The 23,928-nt window shown below is 40.6% G+C and overlaps 1 pseudogene across 1 annotated transcript in view; it reads left to right on the forward strand.

Annotated features, from left to right (window-relative positions):
* The window catches only part of LOC147795256 (uncharacterized), a 40,736-nt pseudogene that overhangs the window by 14,651 nt on the left and 2,157 nt on the right, over positions 1-23,928 (forward strand). The window contains exons 2-11 of the transcript XR_015424043.1: positions 1,593-1,740; positions 3,042-3,178; positions 4,920-5,055; positions 7,815-7,910; positions 10,395-10,525; positions 13,309-13,415; positions 14,355-14,512; positions 15,183-15,287; positions 19,954-20,112; positions 22,621-22,716. The product of XR_015424043.1 is annotated as an uncharacterized LOC147795256 (transcript). The remainder of the gene's footprint in view (positions 1-1,592; positions 1,741-3,041; positions 3,179-4,919; positions 5,056-7,814; positions 7,911-10,394; positions 10,526-13,308; positions 13,416-14,354; positions 14,513-15,182; positions 15,288-19,953; positions 20,113-22,620; positions 22,717-23,928) is intronic.

The following is a 23,928-nucleotide window of genomic DNA, read 5'->3' on the forward strand; positions in this document are numbered from 1 at the left end:
AATAAAACCAATAGGCCTACCAGTTGCAAGCCATGAAACGTTTACAAGAATTCTTGTGCTCGGAATCTCTTAAGTCCTGCCGATAATAAGGCAATGAACGACTTTCATGCAACTTGCTATTCATTCGCTTCGGTGTTTTGTCTCTGTCGATGATGAGTTTATGTTGGAGCAGTAAGAGTTTCACTCTTTTGGAAGCAAATAGTACCGGTTGGTTTATACGTGAGGAGGTTAAACACACACGATGTTTACTTCCAAAGAAATTATTGTTCTCGTACAGGTGTGAGCATTATCGGATGGCATTTGTTAACAAATTATAGCTACACCTAAAAATCAGTATTACGTGCAAGTAACTTGTTTTCTCACGAAGCACAAGAAGCTCAAAAAGTACTTAAAAGTACTTTAGTGCTCATTGCGTTCGTGCAGGTACCCATAATTTGTAACCCCCCCCAAGTTCCTTTAAAAATCCCGAACTTTGGTCCCGGAACGAAAGCATGGTAATATTTGAATGAAGATTGTTTAGTCGGGGGGGGGTTATAGGCCGATATCTACAATGTTATAAGCCTAATTTAACCGCTGGGAGAGATTGATATTGATGGTGATAGATGTAAAGGTAAGACAAATCAAATACTATATAAAAAGGAATGCACGAAAGTGAAACTTAATGCCCATAATCTTCCTTTCAGTTCCGGCCCTTCAGTTTTGGCAATCTGTATAGGCCACGAAATACTTCCCAAGTCATAGAGCTCTGTGTTCAGTGATGATTTATTTTAACTGCCACGGGGTCAACTGTTATCGCACGTGGATTTCCCGGGCTGGCATAGTCCTCATTGCAGGAAATCCGACTTTCCATGTAGTCGCTATCGGGTTCTCCCTTGTGCAGAGAACAGCATTGCTACAGTGGTTGCCTTTTTCTCTTTGCTTTCAAAGCATCAGGGGAAATGAATATCAAGATACCAAGAATTTCAGTCCCACAATTACATATAGGCATGATTAAGTAAGTCAATACTAAAATGCACGCTTCGGGACAGATTTAATATTACTTGGGCTATTGTGGAATATATCATATAGACCGCACAACAGGGTAACTTTGCAAATGTTTATAGACTACACTTGTCTTCTGACTTGATTGTCTGCTGTGAAAAAAAAGAGCTCAAGCATAGGCGAGGGCAAATGTGCCCCACAAGGAAATTATAACGACAAATTATAGTACCGTGCAAGGAAATTCTAAAGACGAATTATGGCACCTCTCATGGAAATTCGAAAGGAAAAGGAAAGTATTTCAGTAAATCACTCTCCTAGACAGTCCTAAATGGTCCTGGAAATCGTGTTTGTAATTGCTTGATTTCGTCGGGGTTCACACTCACCATTTCAGGCAGGCAAACTACTTTCATTCTAGTGGGAGTTTTACAAAAACGACCCGAATATCAGCTTTCATTTTGTAAAGTTCTTCAATCATTGTGTAGTTGTTCTATGTTTTGCATTGTTGTACGCGTTACAGAAATTTGCTTACGGTAGATTTAGAGAGTTTTCCTTCTTGGAGGCAAAGCTGTTATGACAAACCCATTCTGAGCGTTTTCACGTCCTTACCACAGGTTCTTGAAGAGCTGGGTTACTGGGAGAACATCAAACGATTCGCCGGGGCCAGTGCCGGTTCCATGGTTGCTGCATTAGTGGCTGTTGGATGCAACTCGCATGAAATCGAAACCTTCTTACGCGGGGATATTCAGAAAGTCTTTCTTGGTAAGTGCATATGAGGTGGGCAGATGAGGTAATGCGGAAGTACGTCGCAGCTCTCCTAATTATTTTGCCCTTTCACATTCATGTAGTACATGTACTCTCCAACAGACCGTGGAGCAAGTGGCTCCATGGACAAGATGAGCAAACTAATGCTGTCGTATACATTGGAGGACCATTTTCCATAGAAGCCACTCTCGATTACAAGAGCAAATCATTTTTATGTATTCAGGCCATACACACCGTACCAGCTGAAGAGCGTCTTTACTCCAGATTTGCCGATGTCATATGAGATATTGTCTCACTTTAAGTCTGGTCAAGTACTGTTTTATATATCGACATTCTATATTGCTCTGCGCATTTAGGTGTGCGTCTTGCGCAGTTAGTGAAGTTGTATGATTTATTATCGAGTTCAGATTCCACGGTCTTTTTTACAACGCCAGTAGAGACGTTCAATACGCCAGAGGACGGGTTTGGATAAGCAGATAAGAATATTCCAGATTAATTAAAGATGCCCCCAAGGCCTCCGAACGACATTTATGTCGAAACCTAAGGGATAAAGCAGAGTCAGGTTGGCGTAGTCTTATGATGCTTCCCTCGGCCCTCGCCTTGTACTTGAGGCTCTAGCTTGGCGATCCAAGGCTCGAATCCCACTAAGGAAGGCGGCACGTGGGTTGGGTTTTCATTCCTCATACGTGATTCGACTCTTAAATTTTGGAGTATTTATCCGCATTTTCCTCAAACCCCTAAGAATATACATACCGTCATGGTCCTTTAGCTGTCATTTATATTCGTTCTTTAATTGGCCCCTAACGCGCTTTTGGGTGTACAGTCAAAATTCATTAATGGAAATAAATAAAACTGCTTCGTGGCATAAACTGTACCGACTTGTCTACTCAGCTTAATTTTAACAAAAGGAAGAGAAATGGAGTGTTGATTGTTTTTGTAAGTCTTACCAGTACGTTTACGTTTTATGTGAGTCCGACAAAAAATTGATTTCACCTAAATAACACTTTCTTTTAATTTTGGTGGTTAAGTTGATTATTCACAATTTATTTCGGCCTCATTTTTTGTTTGCCTTTCCCACGTTTCTTTATTGTCCTCACCCCCAGGGCCCCAGGGTGAATATTTCTTGGGAAGTGAAAGGGCTGGCCTACAATTAAAAAAAAAATGATGAATGAATGACTGAATGAAGGGAGGGACGAAGGGATGGATGAGTACATTTCCAAGAGGAAAACTATAAATCTAAGTTAACCCTGCCAGCTTTCACCCAGCGATTATTCAGTGTTTTCCTGGTCTGATTCCAGACGCCGCATTTGGTAAACTCAGCCTTCTCCCCAACATGTTGCGGAAGTTCGGCTGGCACCCGGGCAACAGGATCTACGAGTGGTTCGGCGATATAGTCCAGAAGAAGATGGGTAACCGCGACCTGACATTCGAAGATGTGAGCTATGGGGATGGGGAGGGTAGTGAAAAGTCCCGACTTAAGTCCTGCTCGACACCTAAACTAACAATTTGCATAATATGACCCAACATTGAAGTATTAAATATTTTGCATCATTCTGGAAGGGGGGGGGCATCATTTTAAAGCCTACCTCGTCAGCCAAGGCGCCCGGTCCCCCAAAGGATCAATACCGTCCGTTCACCTTCTTGGATGAAGAGAGCCCTCTAAAATAGTTGAGATCGGCGTCTTGATAACGAAACTCCTTGATGCCCTGGGGAAAGTTTCGACAATGTTCAGTGACCTGAGTGACTGTGGTCCAATCCAGAAGGTACACGAGAAAATCGAATAAGAGTAAATAAAGGACAAAGATCTGGAAAATAAACCTAAAATATAACGACGTATATAGCGCCGTGTTTAACGCAGTGCATTGTGGGTGAAAAATCGGGATAGAAATCAAAGATGGCGAGCCTTGGACTGGTCCTCGTCCCTATTATATAGGGACCGGCAGCTAGCTGCGGTTAAACGTGTGCGATTAGCCCTGTCAATTTGGATGCTGAATATGTAAGTTTTTGTCAGGCCAATAGCAATGCTTTAACACGAATTATAAAACACAAGTACTTATCCTTGCTACAAGCCTCTGTTGATCACAGTTTGTGGTAAATTATTTTTCGATGATTATCATCGGTTAATCATTTTACGGCAACTTAATTCAAATTTATTGTGTTAAAGTTGAAATGAAGTTTTTTTCGGTAACGAAGATGTTAAAGCAAAATATTCTATCAGCTCCTGCTTAATTTGTGCATTGAGCGGACATTGTTTTCTCATTTACGTACACTCAGCAGGATTCTGCTGGATTCATTACCCGCTACCGGTCCCTATACATTCAGATGAAGTCTGTAGGACTGAAGACGCCCAACGAAATATTTCGCAATGACAGAAGTACTCTAGAAGTAGACTGGCCTTGCTGAGCTCACCAATTTCTTCCTGTTTTTATCTCGGAAAATGGAGGTTTAGAGGACGGCATTTTCGAAAACTATATAGAGCATGTGTTCTTACTCCTCCATTTATGGAGTCTTTTCAATATACTTTCGAATAAGGTTCTGAGAAGTCTTAAACTGGGAAATTTCAGACTATTTCTATATTTTTTTCTGCGTTTTGAAGTGTTTAAAGCTGTAATTTGCGCTCCTCCTATAAAAAAAACTCAAAACCTCAAAACCACAGTGTAAAACTTGAAGCTGTGAAAGTAGGCATGATAAGCGCTCTCATTATTGCCAAGGAGGATTTGTACAAGGGATCAATTATCGTTTAAGTGGTTGTAAAATTTAAAAGTCCAGGCAATGGCGTTTTCTGTTACACACAGTGTATATGCAGCATGCTCTTCCTGATTGTGCGAAAACAGTGTAGCATCCCTTTGGTCGTAACTGTTAAGTGTATACTGAAAAGTGTATTTTTTTCCCAATTGTCCTTGCCTTCACGGAGAACAGCGGCTGTTGTTGCTGTGATGCCAGGAAGGGAATGTATCGCTTAGTTTTTCATTAAAATACTTCTGAAGAAAGTGTTGTTTGGTGGCTTATTGCCATGCTCTCAAACAACAATGAATCTTCCGGAAAAAAAAGGGAAATACGGAGCAGCAAAAGAGCATAGATCCAGTTGCTTTGTGCACAAATCAATGCAACACTCACTAAAATCATATATAGACAGTGACTGCATGTTCTCTGTGGTATTTTTTCCCTCACAATAGCTATACCAGCAAACAGGAAGGGAACTGTGTATCACTGTGACCAACATGAACATTATGGACTGCACGTACTGCCATGTTAAGACAACCCCCGATATGCCTATCAGACAAGCTGTCAGGATGTCCGGCTGCATTCCAGGTATTTAATTAAAAGTTACAGGCCGTTCTCCTATCGCCTACAAATTCACGCAGGTGTCTGAAGTTTGCAGAAATATTACCCTTGGTTGGTGGCAGGATTTGCCTTCAGATTTTTTCTTTTACCCGGTTGCTTTCCGCATGAAATGAGCATTAGAGCACTCTATTTAAATTCTATGGTTCCCATTTTTGACCGACCCTATTTTGGCTCCCGACCTCGGAAATAAGAAAAAAATCATTTTTTTCTACCAACCTTGCTGAGAGGACCTTGCCCATTATTTAAAACGGCAGGTTCTGATGCCCTGTACAAAAGCAGTGCTGAAAATATACATGTGCGATACGATTTCGCCCAAACATCAACCCAGCGACAGTCGAGATCCACGGTACGGTATCACTACCAGACCGAGCGGCACCGTATCGCGTCCAATGTAGGGGAAAGGGGAGGGGGGTAGGATGGGCCACTTTTCCTAACAACGACTTTATTTCAAAAACCAAACCATTTAATTTCCATTATATTTCTAATCTTTTTAGTAAAGTTATGACTTACTATTCAAAGTTCAACTTGTCCTATTGCTCCACGTGCTTGGGCAAGATAGGACACCGATTCCAAACTCAATTCCCCACTGCTTTATGTACCGATTTTTACCATGCTTTTTATTTGCAAGGCAAGGGATACGTTGTGGTTGTATTTTAATTATTAGTGGTCCGTTCTGGGGTTGGGGACAATTTAAACGTTAAGTCCCTTGGCGAATGGGACTAACTACACGAAGGCATGATATTTCTGTAGCAACATCACACTGTAAAATTTCCTGAAGAATATAAGAACCAAAGATGTTCGACAAATGTTGGCCTACTTGTAAATACATGAAATTATGATGGGACTGTCCCATCTTGCCCCAGACGACTTGTCCCATCCTGCCCCATATGTATGAAGTTTATTGATGAAACCACTGTAAAATACATGCACAGAGTTGCATATTTCTAGCCCTTCTTACCAAACTACGCAATATTACCACTCTGCACCCGACTGTGATTTGCTGGGGATTCCTAAACATATACCTCCGTGAAATATGAAGTCCCCCAATATCAATTTTTCAATTTTTCCGAGAATACTCAAGACCAACTTCATCTGTTTGGGATGCGAATATGGCCGTCTTTTGTCGGTTTATTCACAGCACTAAGTCACAGCTCCCTCTGTTGCTTGCTGATGAAGTTATCAAGCTGTCCTATCTTGCCCCGTGTCCCATCATGCCCCGCCTTCCCCTGTATGTAGGTCTACATGATACGGTGCGCCATAGGTACCCGAAACACACGGGCACCACGTACACACTCACTGCAAACACGAACACGTCACCGTACCTTGTCTTGACACTGACTCCGACGAGTTATTGCGCTGTGTATCAATACAAATATTTTGTGTACTCGGCTAGAAACAAAGGCACTCATGGTACTCAATGTAAACACAAGTCATAAAGTATAAATAGTGTACCTTGCCTGGTTCATTTAATAGTCATCCATATGGCATTGCTTTGGGTTTGTTTTTTTGTTGGAACTTTATGTTTTTTCGACCCACTGGCCTTCTCTCAATCGAAAAAAGATGTGAGAAACACAGGATATAAAAACGGTGAGTCTAATAGACGTGTTGCAATGCTTCTGTTAGCTGACATTGAAAAATAATAATGACAGGTAAAAAGCGTCTGGAGTTCGATGGCTTCGAACTCGAGGATTAGCGGATTATGGAGTGGGTCATTTAAAGTTTACCTGCAATTAATTCTCATTTTACGCAGTTTTTCAGCATCTTTGTACTCTTCTTCGTTGTATTAAAACTCTTTTACACTCCTCTATTTGGTTAATGCACTGAAAAGTGCATGTTTTTAAACAATTAAAATTATCCATGCAACTGAGGGCGCTGTTAATGTGAAATCATCCATGGAAGACATTGTTCAACTAGGTGTTTCTGTCCAAATTGTGAACCCAGAATTTACCTACTGAAAACATTTGCTTTTTCTATGCACATGAACAATGAATCAGCAAGGAAGAGAAAACCGAGTCCAGGAAAATCTACAAAAGTGCAGGACTTTTTGTGTACAAAGCAATGCAACATTGACGCTTCTTCCTGAGATGACTTCACAGTTTTCTCATTAATATAGAAATATCATTAGCATAAAACAAAAAGGCATTAAAATACCCTTTCAAATAATGAAACCTAAGTTGAAAATAAGGTTAAATGAGGCACAAAGGTGCATTTTGGAGGTTTGTAATCAGAAAAATTGATTGCAGCCACCCTTTAAGCAACTGTAGGCACGCTAGACACTTCAATCGCAGCGTGTGAAGGCTTCAAGAAGGCACACTGCTCCAAAATGTGATGTGATGGTTAAATGGTTTACAAAGGAATCCAGGGTTGAGCTTTTTTTGACATTATCAAATTGCTGGTCATGTGAGGTCAGGTAAACGAGTGCTCAGATTTTTTTCTAGGAATGCAGTATTTTAATTGCTCGATTGTCATTGTTTGAGACATAGCCCATAACAGTGAGGTGACTCGGTCCAGCCAGAAAAAGTGAGGGGTAGAGAGTGATTATTGCCTTCATGTCGCTATCTCTTCCACTTTTTAGTGTGCGTGTCATATGAAGACCCTTGTAATGGGGCAATGTTTTGTCACATTCTTCGGTTGTATAGTTGTGAATGTATAGAGAACTCCGCGTCGTTGTTTGACACACACACGAAATATTTGTAATTGAATACTTGGTTTGTTTATCCCTTCAGGTGTGTTTTGTCCTGTGAAAGTTCGGAAAGGGAAGACCAACGACTACTTTGTGGACGGGGGACTGCTCTGCAATTATCCAATACACTGCTATGACGGTAAAAATAACTTGAGATTTGCAGCCCCTCTAATGCTCCGATAACCTATACATAACCTGTGTAAGGTACTGTAGTCCCTACTTCAACCTACTTGACTACATTAATGATGTGAAGTTATCCAGACCTTAAATACTTCAGAGAAACTATGTGACCCTTGGGCCTTTGCACGCCTACCTTTTTGGCTCAGTTGCCCTGAGTTTATTTACGCCATTAAGGCATACAAAATATTTTTGTCTATGTAAATCATAATGATGACTTCTTGTGGTGGGTATTTACGGGTAGTTCGGAACAGGAACCCGATTCTCTCCAAGGAAATATACATGGATAGGCCTACTCGCGTGGAAATGGACGTCGCCAGGTTTTTTTCTTCCAAGGGGGCAAACCACTTTCTTTTCAGGGGACTTTCCGGGGAGGGGCATCTTCAATGTTAATGAATAATTAAAAGTGGGATTGGGTAGGTACTTTGATCAAATCGGTGATTTTTTATCCCCTTTTCCGTGATTTTTTTCTTTTTGCTATTCCCCTCTTTTTTTTCGGTTTTTGATTTTTTGTCAGGGTCAAGTGCTCCCCTTGCCTTTCCAAGGCGCCCGTGCCGTAAAATGGAAAATCCGATATGCCAAAAATTTAACGAAAAAACATTCACGAAAAATACATGTACACTGTCACATGTACGTCAGCCAAAAGGCTTGTGATCAACCTTTTGACAACAAAAATAAAATATGTTTATCAGGTTACAAGAGGTCTGTTGTATTGCGGTGTATCAGCGCACAAGCGAGCGTCCTCTGCGTTCAAGGCAGGACGTCTAAGAACCTTTGCTCGTCACCCAGCGCCCGAACCGTGCGGTGGGGGTCACAGCTAATGACGCACAGAGCGTTGTAGGTAAATTTCTGCCAGGCGCGCGAGCTTGCTCAATGCGTTACAAAAACGGTGGTTATTATGGTGTACTATTTACGACACACATTTCTCTCTCTCTCTAGCCTCTTCTAAGGCAACACAAATACACGACACAACGGCTCCCTTACGTCGTGCCGTCGGGTCGCACCGCCTTCTTAACATAACGTTTGTACACACATGACACGTCGGGCCGTGCGTCGTGTCTTGCCGTCGCCCGTCGCGTCGTGCTGTTTTACGTCCTTTCCCTGTCGCATTTTTCTGCCTAAACGTCGATCCTTCCGTCGCCCGTCGCGTTACACCGTCGTGCGCTGCGTCGTATATCGTGTCGGCCGTCGCGTCGTGCTTCAGGTGACGCAATAGGCGACGCAACGCACGATACGACGACGGTGCGACTCGACGGGCGACGGAAAGGGCGACGTTTAGACGGAAAAAATGCAACAAGGAAAGGTATATTAAATAGTACACCATAGAAAGGACCTAAGACAGCACGACACGACGGGCGACGGCACGACGCAACGCACGACGCGACGCGTTGTATGTGTACAAACGTAATAGCAAGAAGGTGACGGCGCAACGCGACGACACGACGCAAGAGAGCCGTTGTGCCGTCGCGTCGTGTAGCTGCGTCGCCTGGAGGGAGGCTACGGAGAGAGAAATGTGTATTGTAAATAGTACACCATGCACTTAATTCCTTCATCCAAAATGGATGCAGATAACCTTTGACTCGAAATATATGGCCAAAAGACGTGTGATCGGTGATACTTAGTAAGAAGATGAATTACCACACTGTGATTGTACCAAGGCCATGTTTTTATCATTATTATAACCGACACTATGTCTGTGATTTAGCATTGCCAATGGCGAATCAAAAATTTCGTATAACGTTTCGCTAACCAACAGGAAGTGATAACCTGGCGGTCACAGGTCGTGCACAATGTAGCCAATCACATTTCAAAACTACCAGCTCTAATAACCGCCCTGTTTGGGCACTGGGTGACGAGTAAACCAAGAACCAAGATTATGGTGCCTTGCCTTGATGCCCGGCCTTGGCCTCAAGACTGCCTTGAAACTGAATTATGGGGCAAAAACTTCAGCCTTGGTCTTGAAGAACATGGAATGTGGATTTTTCAGTCAATGCCCTTTGAGGTCTAAAGATATGCCTTACATTTGTTTGAATATTTGGCATTCATTCTCTTTGTTGGCTGTTTTAACAACAACCTAATATCCTAGTTGTATATGAGTTTAAAGTAAGCTTACACCATCGAAAACCTTGCTTAACTATGTTTGATCGCAATTCAGACTGACATATCAAAGTACGGCCTAAGTATGGCCGGATTTACGTTCGTTTCATGTCCGTGTGCGTATATATACAAGCTGATTAAGAAGAAAATTCTGTGGGTCTATCTCTACTCTTGCTCACCGCTTGAACTGAGTACGGCTGTCTAAAACCAAGTCGCTCTCAATTAAAAAAAAAAGAAATTGGTTTTGCACAACTCTGCTACGCCAGTCTGAACGAGTTTGTTGCTGACAAAAAAGAAAAAAAGAAAAAGGTTGAATAAGTTCCTACGGCGTATCATTCCTCCGTTTCAGGTTGGTTTCTGTCCATGGAAAAAGGGGATTCCTTTCTTCGCCGGTTTAAATCCATTGAGGAGCTGCCAAAATTGTGGGAGCCAAAGGAGCGTTTTGGTGAAAGGAACGACAAAACATTCGGGATTCTACTGGTAGGTCGGAGGTACATGTATCATAAGTCCGAAATTAGGAGTAGACCCGATAGTTTAGTCACTTTACGGTAAATCAGGGCGTGACCTATCCTGCATGTATTACCAATTGTAACAGAACCAACTCAAACAGTGTGTCATGCCGAAAATATTACTTTTTCACATCACTTTAAAAAGCAAATTTTTGTCCGTGAATTGGGAAGGAGCTTTTACACAAGTATAATCCATTGTAAGGAGAGCGTATTTTCCGTCTGATATCCTCAAGTAATTCCTTACGGATTAAGTTAGGAGAGGGAAGAGGGACGCGCGCCCTCTGCCTTGGCTACGTTGCTATGTTTGTGTGTTCAGTAGTGCTATTTGCATGAAAGAGGGCGCGCGTCCCTCTGCCTTGGCTACGTTGCCACGTTTGTGTGTTCAGTAGTGTTATTTGCATGAAAGAGATTCACTGAAAAAACAAAGAATCCTGATAAAATTGAACGGGCAGATATAAACATATGTAGATGTAGTTGCAATTTTTAGATTGAATTTTGATCAAATTTCATGTCAATGATCAATATAGTTCTTGATTTCTTTGGTCAAAAAGAGTGGCATTTGTAGTTCAGTGTCTTGCCGAGGAACACAAGCACTGTGGCATTGGGGGAGGGGTGAACCGAGATACCGACGCACGGGAAGCGAACACCACAACCACTATACATTGGTACTCCACAACCCGATGGGCCAGTGGATTTATGTCTTCCGTGAATTTTTCACGACCTTAAATTTTGCACATAGCCTAAAATGTCAGATTGCATCCCAGATTTTAAAATGTAGGCCTATTTGTTTTGCAAATACTCCACCCTAGGCGCCAGCGCCATTTTCATGGGGCCAGTATTAAAACGCTTGCATGGTGCCTTGTCGTGTTCCATTATATGCATGTTATTCTGTATTCATGAAACAAGCCGTAACGGCCAGATTCAATGTCTGATTCACACCGTGATCTTGTGACTTTAAATGTACATTTTATACAATGCAGCCGCATCAGCATCAGCGTCAATTTGTGAAACAATTATTTCCACAGGCAATAGAGGAAACTATCGAAAAGAGAGTTTTTCATAAAGTGCACTTAGGTAATTAGGGGACCAATTTTTTCGTTTCCTGTCACATCTGATATATGATTTTGTGAGTTCAGAACTCATTCTCTAATTTCCAAGAATGATGAAATAATTCAAATTACCTGCCAAACAAATGGAAATAAAATCAATTTTAGTGATATTTCCACATCAAATTACACAGGTCAGGTTTTAAAGGGACACGAAAATGTCACAATTTTGGACCCTGAGTTTATAAAAATTACCCACTTATGATTTACATAAAGACGAGGTAAGAACTATTATATTTACAAATAGGTCATTTTTCAAACTACCAGAAGGAGGCCGAATTTTACCGTTCATATTTTGAGAGATGATAGTTTAGGGCCTAAAATGAAAACATACAAAATTTGGTTCAGATCAGATTAGGGAATATTGAATTATGGGACAGTTAATTTGAAAAAAAAATTGTGCACGTTTCTATGGGAATGTCTCCCTAATGACCCATTAGCAGTAATAATTACTGTTTTATCATTATTATTTGGTGTCGGCGGGGTGCTGACCCGCACCCCCTCTCTTTCCGATCCACACCTGGTGAGTACATGGAATTTTTTCATGGAGTTCAAGTACGAGTACATTTTTGTGAGTACAAGTACCAGAGATGTTCTCGAGTACGAGGACTGCAACACTGAATAACATGGCACGTGATGGAGACGTAGGTTTTTTCCTACTGAAAAAAAATCTCTGGAGAAAGTGGGAAGATACTGTATAGGACAAACTCCGCAAGGCCTTCACTCACTGCAATAGTATGAAAGAGGTCCCCAGTTCCACGGCAATTCAGCTGCAGCCCCTCCAATAATACGTGCGTTAAGGGTGTAGAACTTCAACAGCAACCCTGAGAGAATATGAGAGTTTTCTTTTTTCTTTTTTTGTTAAAAAAGATGAATATATATAAAATAAAACATCAGACACAATAAGCATTTTGAGTGTAAAATTAGTTACCCTTTTGCAGGTTGTTTTTTTTGTAAATTTTATGGCAGGAACCTTCTGTTGAGTGCCACAGGGAATATCCATGTTGAAATTTGTTATCATATGTTTTGCGACGAGAATGGTCATAATTATAATTATATTTCAAATTAACATAATGTTACATAAATTCCAAGGACGGTTTAAGGTTCCATCAAATGCAGTGTTCCAGCAGTTTATACATGTAGTTCAAAAAACCTTTTGTTGCTATATTTTTTCATCTCAGGCTATTACACCCTGGCCCGAGCTTATTTGAAGATTCATGGTGAGACACTGGATGTCAACTAGAGGTTGACATTCTCATACCAAGTGCAACGTCGTTTTTCCCACCATGCCCAATGCTGTTTGGTTTCGTTTAGTTTAGGTGCGGTTGGGTGGATCGGATTGGCTCGGTTCGGCTCAGCTTGGGTTAGCTCGGCTCGGGTTGGGCCATCTCGGGTTGGGTCGGCTCCGGTCGGTTGGGTTGGGTTGGGCCCTTTGTTTCCTTCTACAATACAGGGTTTGTGATCAGGACTTTGTGGAGTTAGCATGGCTTGTGGTATGAAGTTTTCCGAAAGTAGCTACCGGTGCACCAGTGCCGTGTAACACGGTTAGGTATTCCGTCGGAAAACTTGGGACCGGCCTGTAGGATGGGGGTACATTTCATGGCCATTTTCTAATCAGATTGTGTGCTTTCTGTTTCGTCTTAATTAGTATGCTGGGAATGAGAGAGAGGTAATGAAGCAGGAGCTGATGGATCGCTTCGACAAGTTCATCAAGCCGTCGGAAAAGCAAGAATATCCGCCCACAAAACTCGCCAAGTAATGCTTGAGAGATATGTGTGAATATTTAATTAAGTGGAGTGAAGGAGCACTCTTAAAGGATTACAGAAATAGAAAACATGTAGTTCACGTGAAGTATTTCGAAATAAATACGTAACCACTTCAAAAACATTATAAATTTAATGTTTATCCCATTAATTGTGACCCCAAAACGAATCCAAAGTTCCTGCGTTTCCCTGCCTACGAAAAATCCTCTTTTGGCCGTTCGCGCTCCCAGGCTGATTGGATGATGTCATCGCCAGAACAATGATACAACGATTCCCTAACACTATCAATCCTCCTTTTCCTAAATTTTTGGTATATGTTACATATATGTTACAAACCAGTTACATATTTTAATTTGTCAGCCTTTTGTGTTATGCATATCATTAATGAAAATCCCGCACTGTTGTCAAAACAGATTTATTCCCAACACGGGCGATTCACAATAGTGCGCCAACAAGAGGTGGCAATACATTGGCCAATCATAAGGCGCGAAATTTGTCGACCCTTTCCAAACGCGCATTGGGTCGACAAATTTCGCGCATTGTAATTGGCCAACGCGTTGCAAATTCTTGATGGCGCACTATTGTGCAACGTCCGTAATTTAGGATGTCTGTAACTGGAGTAACGTTGTCACGATCAATCGTTAAATTGCCAACAGTTTATTGAGTTTGCGCACAAATAAAGGGAAGACTCGAAATGTCTACATTAGAAAACAACACAGATTGTATAGAATATGTCAACAATGACAGTTGAAATATTAATGAAAATATGGCCGTAAAAAGCCCATTATCCTTCCCCAAAGAAAAATCTCAAGGACTGTTTTTTTTCCATTATCTTCGACTTTGGTAAGACGACATGTGAAGGATTTTTGAAAATCACGTTCTGCATCAGTAAATAAATGATACGAAAAACCAAGTTATCTTTTGGCAACAGGAAGCGGGCAGAACTTATGAAGGAGCAAGTCATCAAAGCTAAGGAGCACAGGTTGCTCGTGACGGCGTTTTTTTAATCTAATGAATGTACTCGAAGAGAACGACATTGACCAAAGCGGGACCATCAATGAGCAAGAATTCGAGAAAGCCATGAACCAGGTGAGGAACACGGGTGTGTTGAGGTTCGATCGGGGACCCATGACCCATACTGTCGTGTTTCCGCGAATTCATTAAGATGTCACAAACGTATAGAGTGATGATTTAAGAAGATGATGTACAGTATTTGCCACCGCGCAATTCCTCTTAGCTGTCAGCACGGGCGGATCCGGGAATTTTTCCACCGGGTGGTCAGGACTGTAAGATTTCTTAATGTGCGTTTGTTGTGGACACGAGGACACTTAATAAGGTTCGCAACCCCGTTGCCAACCAAATGCTCAATTTGCTTCTTTAGTGTTGAAGAAGAGGTATCTTTACTTAGTGTATTAAGATTCATACAGTTATTAATAGTTGCTCGAGATTTTTAAACACTTCATGAATCAGTCCTTTTTTGTATAAACGGTCCACCATATTTTGTAAAAACCATGCGACTTTGACGCAGGAAGAGAAAACACTTAAGTGCAGATAATTATTTAGGATTAATGCCATATTAGCCTGCAAGGTATTTTCATCACATATGAAGTTCTATTTACCTGTGTGGTGGTACACGGTGTGCACGAGGGATGTTTGTCAGGAACCTTGAGAGGTTTAACTGTAGCATTTGTTATGGACTTTTTCAGTGGTTGCCAAATGGGAATGTAGTTTTGTGATGTTCAATTTCACTGCTACACAGACAGGCTCAGACTTCACGGACGAAGACAAGAAACGGTTATTTGGAGATGACTTCAAGGACACCAAGGCGTTGTTCAAACGGATGGACATCCACGCAGATGGCGAGGTACGAAAAGATATTTTTTTCAAGTTTCGTCAAGTACGATAATGTAGCAAACTTTTCGTATCATTTATGTCAGAAATGCTGTACATTTAGGTTAACTCACCTTAAACACAAGTTAGTCATCTGTGAATATAAACTACAACGACCACTGTGACTTTGTCAAGCAAATTTGATAATAGTACGTGTCTTGGACTTACCTGGTCGTCATCCTGACCAATGTTTATTGGGTCAAAATCATGATGCATTGACCAAGCACAGTCATAGTCACATTTTTTAAAGAATTGTTTTTATTATGATATTGAAAATATTTCCAACGTCCTTTGGTATGTAGAACACTGTGTTAAAACATATTTTCAATTATTGTGGTCTAGTGTCTTTTATGTCTTGTATGCATGGTTTGTTTTCAGGGTGTTTGAACTCATTAATTTCCTTTGCTTGACATATGAAGCGACATATGAGACGGAGAGAACCCCCCTGATTTGTGTTAGTCCTTGTTTCACTGGAATCCGAGGAATTCTTTTAAGACATCTAGGGGCATGTGTTAGGTAACCACAGTCTAGAGTGTGTATAGCGATTGGACATGTTGGGGGCTACCACTTGGTCTCATTTCTTGCTAGATATATTGCTTGATTTTTTCCCCTGTGTGTCCATACATTTAGCCAAATGTCAGCTACCATCAGACTGAGGAGCATGATCACAAGGGTGTCAAAGATTTTTCCGGTTCAGCACAATTTTCCTTGAGATTGCGTCAATCTACATACAGTTTAAAGAAAATACAATTTTTTTGTCCCTTTTTTCTTTGAGCTCAATATTTTTCAGGCCAATACTTTCTGTGAAAAATAAAATTTGTCAGTGTTGAAATTTGCTTGTTTGGTGAAAATCAAATGGCAAAATTGCGCTCGCTCTATGCTCAGAAGAAGCTGGCATGAGTAATTCCCAGCATATTGACGCTGATGTAACGGAATGAAATGGAAGACTTGAAAGAGCCGCTGCTGTTTCCGTACAGTCTGTTTATAAACAACTTAAACCGCAACTGGAGAGCCATTCCTGCTGTCGGTGATACACCATTTTTTTCCAGACATCACGCTGCTGTTGTTATTTCTGTGGACATCGTTCAGCTGGCATAATAATGAAGCAGATCGCAGTACGTCTCCATATAATTATTCCTCATTATAATTTTTACTGACGCACGTAATGGACCCATGGTCAAATGAGGTAAAAGCAATATCTGTATGCCTCATTAATTTTTTAAAAAAGCAGCTTGCATAATAATGAAGCAGATCGCAGTACGCCTCCATATAAATATTTCTCATAATATTTTTCTACTGAAGCTCGTAGTGGACCTATGGTTGGAAAGGAATTATGCGTCATTAAGTTTTAAAAGCAGCTCGCATAATAATAATGAACCGAACCTTAACTTTTTGCCATCATTAATTTATGACAATGGATAAGGAGGGGCAGTAGGATATAACGGCAGTGCTTTAACAATCTCCCGGTGAAATGTCTTTTGGGAGTTTTTATAGCTCAATGTGATTCTCCAAGTACACTCCCAAGTTCTGTCAGGAGACCTATTTTTTTCCATGTCAAACATTTCTCTAGCGATAATATTTTGCTTTTTCTTCGATTTCTTGGCTGTTTTTAACTTCTGGAAGTTCGGTAGATCCATGCATTCCAATTTTTCCATGAGTTGATTAAACTTCTTGACCTCTGACCTAATTAACCCAAATTCTTCGTGAGATTTGTCTTCGTCGTTAATGGCCTGAAAAACATATTCTTCTATCGTGTTTACTTTGGCGCCAGCCAACACTCTGATGTGGTCGTGTTTTTTTGGACTTCACCCGCAATCGTTTATTGGCGTGTTTTAACAATTCGTGCCACCAAACGCACCGAGAGCAATCCCTTCCACCACTAAGCCTACGGGGGCGCTCAAAACACCCAACATGGCAGAGATACCCACAGCTGCGTTTGCCACACCCAAGGTTTCGACTCCAGGTTCCACGTAGCCTAATTTTAATGGATAGACGTTGTGTAAGTCGTGCAAGTAATGGGAGTAATCGAGATCTACTTCGAGTAAAAACCATACGGTTGCTTCAGGACGCCATGACTGTATTTGTTCGGCGGTAAACTTTTTGGGTTTAAGCCAGCAAAAGTCGCTCAAGGGCAACGGCTGGCTCATTGGCCCAACCGTACAAGTTGTTTGCGTCCAAATACATCAAGTAAGAGTCTGGATTCTAGGGGTCGTAATCGAGAAATGGCAGTTGTTGGCTTTAATGTAACGAGCACTACCGATGCTAGAAATACCACCTTGTTTGCCCGTTCAAAATAAGTGTGTGTCAACGTCAATAGTTAGAACTCGATATCGCTGTGTTTTAACAAACCGTCCCACGACAACCCCGGTGCTGTAAAATAGTTGGCTGGGTCTAAACCGTGGTTGGCTTTACAAATGCGTCTAAAATTAAAAAGAAAGCAAGTAACAATGTGTCGGTCTGTATGTACAAATCGTGCCAATTACCACACTTGGTGAGCTCTAGTGTATTCTTCTGGGGTTACGCTTTTCTGTTTGAGGCTACTGTAAAATTGCTCGATATGTGGTAACTTCAGGTTTTCAAGTTGTCAAACGAGTCTCTCAATAAACTAAAAGAGTCTGAAGAGATGGTTGAACTGGAGTAGAGACAGGCTTTTACTAGCCACAGAGTTAAATGAGTCTATAAAACGCAGTTGGCCTAAAGAAAAGCTAAACGTGATTTTCAGAGTTTTTTGCAATACAAAATAATTTCTCGTTTTTAAATTCAGACACGCCTTGCATAATTAGATGGTGTCATAGTTTTCTAGATTGTGCAGAACGTCACGTGTAAAGCCTTTGGGTTTTTAAACCAATTATCTTTTTGTTTTTCCTTCTTTTGTCTTGGGTTCTTTCCGGATAGCTTGCGCTGGCAGTTCGTCTTGTAGTTTCAGTACACGTTTTTTTCCCTGCAGATCCAACACCTGTTACAGTTGTTATATTGTTCTCGATTATTACTCAGGGGTCCAAGAGAGATTACCGGTGCTCTCAAACACTCGGTTAATTTCGGCTTGCTCTTGAACCAGAGACTTAACAAAATGTGTTGGAGCGTCTGGGCCTCTGTAGGTCTGTTGACGTCGGCTTACCACTTGTGTGGTAAGTAGACGTTCGTTCGTCGTGAACTCGACATCCGAGGTCTACTTTAGCTTGGTTTTTGATCTTATTCGTGTTGCGACCCAAGGCTGCTATATCAGGCACCAGCGGTTACAGCGAAGAGACGGGTGCTTGGGGTTTAGAGTGTCGTCATCACTTGTGAAATGAGAGAAAAAGTTTTGATTTTTAAAAAAAAAATTGTTAAATTTTAGTCGAGCAGGTATACAGGGTCTCCTTTTAACGGTTTTTTAATGTTAGGATTTTGAAAAATTTAGCTGGGTACGTACCCAGAGTAAAATGGGGAAAAAGTGTGTTAACTAGAAACCCCCATCCCTAATACTACACGTAAATATCTTTTCAGAGCCTGCTGGAAACTCTCAAGATAATTGAATTTATTTTGTTTTCTTGATATAATATTTAGTTAGAATTTCACAGTGTTCATACAGGCATATTTCTGAAAAGATTTACACGCACACCTTTGCTTATAACTAAAACCGTGTAACCACACAGCTGAAGCCTATTACCAATAGACATCCAATATTCAGTCTTTCATACTACGTATTGGGTTTCAATAATTCTGTGTGTGTGAAATGTTTTAAATGTTTTGAAGTGAAACTGATTAATGAAACCGAACGTTTTTCAAAGTACGTCGCTGTAACTGCCCCATTGGAAGTTTGAGTGTTTACTCTAACCAGGTATTTATTTCAGCTATTATAATTAATTACATTTCAAATCTTTGTAAATACGTGTATTCTTTGCAAGAGATTTTGTATTGCTAAATGTAACAGTAATTCAGTCAAATGTCTTTGCAGGCTTTTGTGATGATACGCGTAATTTACATTCAGTGCTGAAAAGTTTGCTTTTTTTTACTTACTCTGTTTGAAATGATTTTTTTGGTGATTTTACCATTATAAAATCGCTATGAAATTATACTAAATCTTTAAAAAAGATGAACGCCTAATGTGTCATGTGTCTAATGTTATAGGTGGTTGTTTTGAATGACTAAATGCAAAGCAGATGGCAACCGTTAAATCATTTCAGACACCTTTGAATTCAATTACGATTAAAGTACATGTAGGTCAGTTTGACAAATACATACTTAAATTCCATTAATTGATCTGGCTTAATACTTATAACTACTTTTAAGAAGTCGTTTTAACAGAAGACGGGATTAATGTTTATAAGTTAGAATGACTAATTTACATTTATAGAATTTTTATCGAAATATTTACAGTATTTTCAATTTTTTTATTAGTTGGTAACGGTTTTGCTTTATTTTCGTTTGTACCAAATGGATTTGTATAGGAGTAAATAGGTCATGGTGCACCATGAGACGATTGTCAACATCTGTATAGCGTGTTTGCTTCGTCCGAGTGAAGTGTGATGTTTTGGGCTGTGTTAAAATCATTGGCCATTCTCTGAATGACTAATACGTGCATGGAGAGGCTTAAGGTGCTGAACTTAGAACAAAACAGACACTTTGAGCTTCATTATCTGGCCTCTTTTTTTCCTCAGATAACCTTCCGGGAACTGGTGTCGTTTGCCGAGAAGCAAGGCTTAGAGATCATGGAGAATTTCCGAGGCTACAAACGACAAGAGATCACCGACCTGCAGAGCTACTTTGGGGCCATCATGGAGTGCCTGCTGCTGAACATGAAGAGAATCTTCGTGCAGGTACACATGTAAATACAAACGGAGTGTGCATACGGCATTGATAGCTGGCTGCCATTAAAGGAACCATCAGCATTATTTTACAACAACCGTTGAGAACGTGCTATTTTTAAAAGGTACCGGTATTTTGGCGCTTTGTCGATTTCTATGCAAATGCGAAATTTCATGTGTATTCTTAAACTGAAAACCAGAACGTAGCATTGATTTTGCGCAAAAGTACTGAAAGTTTTATTTTTGTTCTCCTAATGTTCTTTTGTTGGTTGTGTAAGTACATTGGAATTGGTCAATGACCGACCCTTTTCAGATATGTTTAGGCCTATATACAGCAAATATAGAAACTGAACATTGACTCCCTTGATTAACATCACGGCAAACAGCACCCCAGGCCAGCTGTCCAGTAAAGATCGGACAATTTTGAAATGTTTTTTTAAGTGTGCGATTCACTATACTTAACCCCCCAAAAGAGTGACATCTGTTCAGTAGTTTATACTTTGAAGAAGAGTTCAAAGATGCACACAAAGTGTGTCGAGGAATAGATCATCTCACGGACGTTTGATATAAACCTTTAGACGTAAGCAATGCACTGTGGGACTGGTTGACTAAAAGGCAACTCATTCGATGGACAACGGAAGAAGTGTACCTGTAAACCATGGAGTTTCCACTTTATGAAATGATGGAAATCAAGCGTTCATAAACATCAAGCTTTAAGGTTAAGAAAAAAAATTGTTCAAAAAAAAATGGAAGGAATACTTTCCATGCATGCATGTTTTAGTTTTGATCTGACCCCACATCGTTGACAATCAATGAGCTAGTATTGGCCCATCAGAAGTAGGGATTTTATACCCATTCATGCTGCATCAACCAATCCCGTTCATTTTGCAGCCTAATGTAACCTGTGTCCTTTTAAAGACTGGTTTCAATATCGACGTAAGAAACGCGTAGAGCAACGCAATCAAGACCCAAACTGCAACGCAGACATACGGAAACGTCAAACGGAGGTGTCGCCAACAACCCAGACAAACGCAAACCAGCCCGTGAACGATCAGCAAGGTTGAGTTAGATTAAACTTTGCCGACTGTCTCCCTCGAGTTGCCATGGTATCCCCTTACAAACACGCATGCTGGCATGACCGGCGTGCCACGATGTCCCCTCTCGCTTTGTTCCACTAATTTTGCTCATTTCCCCCTTAAGGCTTATATATTACTCCTCAGTGATCATCTGAAGCTGTCGGTAAAATGCGTAAAACTGGAGTGGAGGTTTGGCATCATGAGACGATAATCTAAAAGCCCATTTTTCAGGAAAAGAAATCACAGAGTTTCGGACGACATTTTGTTTCAATTTTGGGTGGAATGACGTCATACTCCGTGTCTTCAGTTCGTGTCTGCGCCTTCACGTCTTACATTCAGTCTGTGTTACAAACGGCTATGCACAACCCTGAAAGAGCCGGGCTAGATTCTGCCCCTCGACATTTATTTCCGATATCGACGATGTGCATTTTTTTTTTCAGAGCTGAGACTTTAGGCCTTTTTAGAGTAACTCTTTGTAGTAATTTTGACACCAAATTTGTGAAAATCCAAATACCGTTATCGCGCAGTGCGCATTTTTCCGAGACCAAAAGTCCAGCCAAAAGTGTATACTTTCTCCACTGGAGTTGCTCAGTGCACGCGGGCACTTCAAATGACAGTCACATCAGAACCATACATTTCATTGAGTAAAAAGCGAGCGCGGGCCAGGTGACTGCTAGAAGGGGTGGTTTCCGCCCCGGTTATGAGATGGAGCAGAATAATCTGCCTCATTTAGGGTTGGTAAGACATGCAGGGGCGATTTTTTTCTCATAGGCTTTAGGACATTTTGACACTTTAAACTATTTGTACACGATGTGTGCGTCTCTGATCTTAATAGTTTTTTTCAATTTTGGACTTCGGCCTATAGGTTTATGCATAAAATGCATGACCTGTTTGTGATCACAATTTTGCTATCACTTTGCAAACATGTTTGGATGCTTAATACTTAGTCTTCAAGTCCCAAACACCAATGTCCAGTGGCCACCCATTAAAAATCTAAACGCGCTTAGCATTGACATAATTCTGCAAACTGATAGCAAACAAATGTTTTAAAAAGTGTTCATTGACTAAATATAGTTTTTGCAGTGAACATGTTTTTTAGTTGATGCAATTGAAATGGAATACCTTATTTCATGGTGATGGACCTGACGGAAGGATACCTTCTAAAACGTTTCTCCGGCCTCTTCAAACAGCTTCAAGGTGGTTGCACTTCTCTCTAGATCGCCCCCCCCCCTGTTGCGCTTTTCGTCCAAACGTTTTGGCGAGTAGTGCATACACCACCGAAAGTTATGTACATAAGTTGACAAGAATCCCAGTTGAGTACCAGAAAATTTGTTTGTTTTTAATCAGTGGAAATTACGGCGAATTTTATTTTCATTTTGTAGAAAAGAAATTTAATTTTAATATTTTAATTAATTTTTTAATTCAACTTTTTGTGTATTTATAGAGCTCTGACGTGAGCCGTACAATTGGCATTGACACTGGCTACCTCGATACGCTGGACTTCAACATGCAGAAAAAAGACCAAGATTACTTGGTGCAGGTGAATCCCTTTCATGATTTCAATAAAGTACTCTTAAAAACCTAAAATGTCACGCATCACCTTTTGCCGTTTTCATGCGTTTTATGGGGGGGGTTTATCATTAAGAATTTCTCCCCCCACCTACAGCGGGTTGAGTCTACTACCGCATTCATACCTGATTACCAATCTCTTTTTCTTAGCGAATGGAAGTAATGGACTAGGAAATAGCGCATATGTATTGGTAATCTGCGTAGGTTGCAGGCAGTAGACTCGGCAGGTTCGAGTCTGGACAAGTCCTTTCAACGTCAGGCAGATCAGTGAGGCTTACCACTAACAAACTTCCTAGCGTTTGTTTTTTTAAGTGTGTGGCCTCATCGATAATGAAATTTGTCTTTGCTTTATGCGATCAATATACATGTTTACATTTCTATTCGCTCAGCATTCGAAACTCCTTTCAAACACAGAAAAGAAATTAGTAGAAATTGATAATCAGTAATTTTGATTGGAATGCTATATTTTAAATTTCGACTGTTCGTTACAAATGGTGATTCTGAAGACCACCGTAAATTCTAAACATCAAAACGTCTAAGCTTAACTACAATACCAAAGTTTGTTCAATCAGTTTGTAAGACAAAACCCTTCTCAATTCACAACCATTCAACCCGTAATTTATCGAATGATTTTTCGAATGTCTTCACTTAACAATTATGTTGTTAATTTAAAGCATAATCACAGATCACACAGGAACGGCCTAATGTGTAATATATGCATATTTTATTGCAGGATAAATTAAAACGATTTGACAAATTGAAACACTTGAAAAGCTAATCAGATATTACATTACGGGGAAAATTATTGATTTTGGTGTCCTTTGTTGACCTCTGTTTTGGTTTGTTTTCCTTGGGGAGGAGGGGGGAAAGCTAGGATTATAACGCTGGTTTACCAGAGAAACCTAAGATTCATAAAGCACTGGGGGTTTTGTCGACTGGCTGAATTTCAAAACATTATTTATGCCAAATTCCGTTAAAAAGTATATTGGCAAGACTTGAGGAGCAGACGAGAAGAGACAAATGCATCAGTGTTTTATATAAACAGCAAATGCGATCGCAGCAGAAACAGTGATCAGGGCATACTCGTCTTCCACGAGCACAGCTTGGTACACGAACAGAAACTCGCTGGTCTCCGTCGTGGTCAGAGTGAAAGAGAGTTACGTGTAGCACATGCGCAGTGTTT

This window comes from Acanthaster planci, unplaced genomic scaffold (assembly GCF_054643075.1).
Source record: "Acanthaster planci isolate LZ-2023a unplaced genomic scaffold, COTS_SCS Contig98, whole genome shotgun sequence".
Taxonomy (NCBI): domain Eukaryota; kingdom Metazoa; phylum Echinodermata; class Asteroidea; order Valvatida; family Acanthasteridae; genus Acanthaster; species Acanthaster planci.